This window comes from Balaenoptera physalus, assembly GCF_965194825.1.
Source record: "Balaenoptera physalus genome assembly, chromosome: 21".
In the NCBI taxonomy this organism is placed as follows: Eukaryota; Metazoa; Chordata; class Mammalia; order Artiodactyla; family Balaenopteridae; genus Balaenoptera; species Balaenoptera physalus.
In genome coordinates, this window is record NC_138902.1 from 39,349,618 (window position 1) to 39,355,617 (window position 6,000).

The following is a 6,000-nucleotide window of genomic DNA, read 5'->3' on the forward strand; positions in this document are numbered from 1 at the left end:
TCAATTTTATGCATAGTAGTGTGTATATGTCAATCCCAATGAAGCAATTTACGAAACAGAAATAGAGTCACAGATGTAGAAAACAAACTGATGGTTACCAAGGGGGAAAGGGCAGGTGGTGGGAGGGATAAATTGGTAAATTAAGACAAACATGTTAAGCAGCACAGAAGGGACTTGGTGCCGCGGCCGCCCTCCACTCAGCCCCCCGGCCTTACCTCTCGTGTCTGTCATTCACCTCATCAATCTTCATGTTCATCCTGTGCCTCGCCCTTCAGGTTCCTGTAATCTGCCGTGCTTTCTCTCCACTCTGACCTTTGAATATGCTGTTCCTTCGGCTTAAAACAACTCTTGCCCCCAACAAACCTCCTTTCCCACTTTGCTCTGTAAAGATCTGCTGTCTTTATTTTCCAACTTGGATTCAGTGGCTCTCCATGACCTGGAGACTTGGACAGGCACAACCACCGTCTAAATGCTCCAAACATAGCCCGTCCTCCCATCATACCGACTGCACTGTAGTTCCATCTCTAATTGTCTGCGTCTCTATTAAACTACAGGCTCTGGGAGGGCAGGAACCAGGCTTATTCTTCTCATCACTGTGTCCCCAGCATCCGGCATAGTGCTTGACACATAGTAGGTGCCCAATATTTTAATTGAAATTTTACACACACACATACACACACATAATCTCCAGTTATCATAGACATACATGATATTTTGATTTCATGATCCCTCATCTTCCAGCTTGTGTATAGGAGAACACTCCTGCCCAGAAATGTTAAATAATTTGCTTTAATTCATGTATTTTATTAGTGCTTAATAAGCATAAATCTCAGTCTACAAATTCCAATGTACAAAAAGTCATTCTTTTATTTTCTAAAAGTGATTTTAACATCAACTTAACTCTCAACTCCCTGAGGATGGCAGGCCACTCGACCTTGAGTGTCCCAAGGTCTCTCCTCACAAGGATACCGCAGAACCCCTGGGGCTTAGTGTGCTATTTTCAGAGCCTGCTCTGGAGCTCTCACCGTCCCACTCTCCATGAGTCCTTCAAGCCAGCCAGCTCTGCGGCATCCGTGCCACGCCTGGCTGGGGTTTCTCTGGAGAAAGTGAGTGCCCTGGAGCTTAGGGTCCTGCCCCACAACGTGCACTACCCTGTCAACTCCTCTGAGGCCTGGCCACCTCCTCAGGGCACACGCAATGTCAGATCCTAACTGATGTCTCCTCCACCCACTCCCAAGCTCAACTTGACAAAACCTCTTTTTTAATATTGGAAAAACCCTGCCTTCTTTCTTCATATTTCTAACAGAGGAATTCTTTCTCCTCACTCCCTTCTCTTCAAGGCATTTAAACTTTGGGCTACAGAAGCCAAGAAGGGAACGGAATTGCAGACAATTTTAGCTTTCTACTTTTATGAGTTGGAACTCTTCCCATCCAGTGAACTCACAGGCGTTATACACAGAGAGAAATGTATTGCATTACAGCACTGAGAAAACCAAGGTGGGGTTCTGGCCTCAGCAAGCTAGATCCAGGACTCAATTATGTCATCAGGGTCTGTTTTTCCTCTCTGCAGCTTAGGGCTCTACTTCTGGCTTGAATCTGTTCTCTGATGATTTTCTCTTATCTCTTGTTACCATCACCATTTTAGCTTCAAGACCACTAGGGAAGAGAAGGAGGCTCTCTATCCCACAATGACCAGGGAAACAAACTTTATTGCACCCACTTGACTTTGATGAGATCACATTTCACGCCTGACCTCGGTGGTTAATATAATACGATGCACTGAATGACCTAAACCCAAGTCCCATACATTACAGTTGAGCTGGGGATGGGACTTCACCCAAAGCATGTGGATTGAGAGTAGGAAGAATAATTTCCTGAGGGAAAATGGATATGACTACTGAAAAAAAATGGGAGAAATTAATCTGGGCAGCATTAAAAATTAATGTACCTTTCTTATAGATAGTCTCAAAAATGAACTGCCAATAATTTCTCCCCTCCCTGTGTGCACATGACACTCATTCTATCAAGAGGTGGAATTTCCCCTCCCCTTGAACCAGGCTGGCCTTGTCCAGTAGAATGTGACCTGCCCAATAAATGCAGCAGAAGTAGCCACTCTGCTGGTTTGGGGACTAGCCCTTAATAGGCCCGGAAGCTTTGACGTTTGCTCTCTTAGATCCTTGAGCTTCCGGGTAAAAAGTCCAGGATGTCCTGATAGAAGGAGGGACCATGTGGAATTAGGCAGCAAGCGGGGAGAGAATGAGATGCCTCCACCGATGGCTGGCACTGAAGCCCCAGACACTTGAGAGAGACCTTCTCGGACAAACGCAACTCAGTATAGTTATACTAGTGAGTCCAGCCAACCCCTCGTGGAGAGAAGAACCAACCACACAATCAGTCATGAGAAATTGTCAATCATGGTTGTTTCAAGCTACTGCATTTTGGGGTGATTGGTTGGTTACACATCAAAAGGGAACTGATATACCCATACATCTCCTTTACCCGCTACAGGAAAATTCCACTGAGACAAGGAAGCACTAAGTTGTCACCTGAGTGAAGGGTAAGGAGAGACTGGAAAGGACTTTGTCATTTATCAGCCTACCATACTCGGAAGCACTCTGGCCTCTGGCTCTGAATTCAGTGCTCTTCTCATTGGGATTCACTGCCACCCTTAGGAGTGTTCCCTGCTATTCAGACAGGCATGTACTGTTGCTGAGCGTGGATCCGTTTGGACAAAAAGGTGCCTGAGCAATTTAGATTCTGGCGAGAGAATAGATTGGAGAGCTAGCAGGAAAAAGAAATCACTCCAGGAAAAAAAAATTGACTCTAGTGTAAGAAACACTGTAAAAATGATTTGATTGTTTGTACTGACTGCAGCAAACTGCAACAATCATAAGCTAGTTCGTCTTACAGCAAAAAAATAGGATCAGAACACAGTTGTGAAGCTATAGAGCTCTCTCGTCATCATTATTTTTCTGTTGCTTCATTGATCTTTAAATTATATGAAAATAGAGTCAAGCTGTATAATGAATCATTTCATCAGAATTAGAGACGTCTTATTTATGTCAGCTGCAGTCTTGTTAAAAATTGCATTGGCTGAAGAATAACAGTTAATTAATTAATATATATATATATATATGTTTATTTCACTGCCAACAGTATACTTTAAGACTAAGAGTGTTTTAAATTTGTAAAATATAATTTTAAAAATAGAATATTTTGAATCCTTGTATTTCCATAAATTTGAGAGTTTTTTTGTTCAATTCAAAAAGTTTTTGATGGTTAGAATAAAGCTTCCATTTCTGCTTCATAAATATACTTAATCTGTGAAGACTACGTATTATAAACACCCATCTCTGAACATAAAACTAGTTCTAGTTAAGCTATAAGAGAAGCAGGTCAAGAAGGGTTAGGGGATGAGAAAAGGGATGGGAATGGAGGGGATGTGGAGGTGAGGTGGGATTGGGCAGAGAAAATTATAAAGTTATTATAAAGCTATAAAGGAAGAGAGAGAAAAGGTGTACATGGTCTCCAGCCTCACAAAATTATGATACCTTTGTCTTCCTTGCTATCGATACAAATTGTATTACTTCACTGCAGTGTCACCAAGGCTCATCTTGGATAAAAGTGAGTGCTAACATCCTTTCAATCAACTTATTTCCTCAACTTTTGCCAACCCAAAGTAAAAGAAACAACAACAAAAATAAGTAAGTTAAATTTGAATTTTCAAGAATCATGGAATGAATATATTAAGGTGCTATTAATTTAAACCATTTACCCAATGAACAAATATGAAGGACACATCTATGGTAACAACAAGTTATACATCCAAAAGTATTCACTGAGCCTTCCTACAGGCATGATTTGATGATGGTGTTGATAATAAAATGGAAGTTATACATGATTATCAGCAAACCACCAATAAATGCTCTTTTGGCAGCATCTAGAGTTCCATGCTAGAATTTTTCCCATTTTATCACAAAATAATTTTCAAATTTTCCTGGTACTATCACTAATTTATATATTTTTTAAAAGATGAAGCCTAGGGCTTCCCTGGTGGCGCAGTGGTTGAGAGTCTGCCTGCTAATGCAGGGAACACGGGTTCGAGCCCTGGTCTGGGAGGATCCCACATGCCGCGGAGCAACTGGGCCTGTGAGCCGCAATTACTGAGCCTGCGCGTCTGGAGCCTGTGCTCCGCAACAAGAGAGGCCGCGATAGTGAGAGGCCCGCGCACAGCGATGAAGAGTGGCCCCCACTTGCCACAACTAGTGAAAGCCCTCGCACAGAAACGAAGACCCAACATAGCCATAAATTAAAAATAAATAAATAAATAAAAATAAAAAAAAAATAAATAAAAGTTTAAAAAAAAAAAAAAAAAAAAAGATGAAGCCTACTCCATTCCTCTTAACAGGGTCATTAAACTTTAGCAATTGTGACATTTTAATATCCAGAGATAAAGTGTGTATAAACTTAGAGGTAATGTTTGTAGATTAGTAAATATTATGTTCACCCTTCATATCCTCATACTATATGTATATATAGAAATACATATATAGAGAGAAAAAGTTCTAGTATAGGAGCAGAGTCTAGTTTATTTAGCTAGTCAGGTTAGTAAATTTTTAAAATACCATTGCAAAGACTACCCAATGATATATAATCTTAAAAACTACTTTGCCCAGTAGTGTTGGTTTTAAAGTTTCTTTAACTGAGTCATAATATAAAAATTATAGGAAACTCTTTGCTATATCATGTAATATTTACCACACGGTGTCATATAGTTAAGAAAAAGAAAGAAATTAAGATGAATGCCACTTGTGATAAAAAATATATATATCTATTTCAACAGCTCCGCTCCCTGCTGCTAATATCAGAGTACTGTCAAAAAATCAACCCATGCCCAGTAAATTTAAGCTTTAGTGAAGGAACCTAACCCCAAGTTAGTGAGTAGGGCTAGGATATCCCTTTACATATAAAAAAGTTGCACTCTTAAAACAGACAGCATCTATACTTTTTAAACTGTTAAAATAATATGGCTAATGCAAACAATTACTTATTATAAGAAGGAAATGGTCTATAAAATCAGTAGCTTTTTACCAAATGACCTAGGCAATTTTTACAGATCGCTTAGATAGCAGTGGGGAAACTAGCAGTGGGAAAAAAATGACAGCATACAAATTCATTAAGAAAATAATTAAAGTATGAAAAGATAAAAAACTATTATATAATAACTTATTTCTGATTAAAGCAGCACTGTTATGGAATTAGATAACCACCATTTGGCAACCCTCATAGTAATAATTGATTTCAAAAGAATCATTACAGATGCTAAAACTAGTGGATAAAAAGTAAATCTGATGAGTCACAGGAATTTTATATTCTTTACTGACAAATTATTTCCCATAATATGCTTATTTATTACAATGAAAAAATATAACTTTCCATGGGGAAAACGGGCAGACACCACTGTAATGAAATGATCAAAGTCAATATCACTAGTAATAGGACAAATGACATCCTGTGCTTCTGCAATATTCCTGCCAAAAATGCAGACACTGAACCCAGTCACACGGCTGTGTCCCATAAAAGCAAGTGTAAGGACAGTCTACAAAATGACTGGCCTATATTCTCCAAATTTATCAAGGTTATGAAAACAAAGACACACTAAGGAGTGTTCAGACTAAAGCAGACCAAGAAGACAGAACAACAGGGGGCAAAGTGTTCACCAGGATTTTCTTCTGCTATAAAGGATATTATTGGAACAACTGGCAACATGTGAATAATGTCTGTAGTTTAGATCATAATATCAATATTAATTTTTTATTTGGCAATTGTACTTTGATTAGAAAGAGAATATCTTTGCTTTTAGGAAATATTTACTGACGTATTTAAGAGTAAAGGGGCATCATGTCTGATGCTTACTTTCAAAAAAACGAAGAAAAAAACATATACAAAGAGGGAAGATTAAACTCCAGGGGTGTGCATGTGTAACGTATTTCAGAAGAA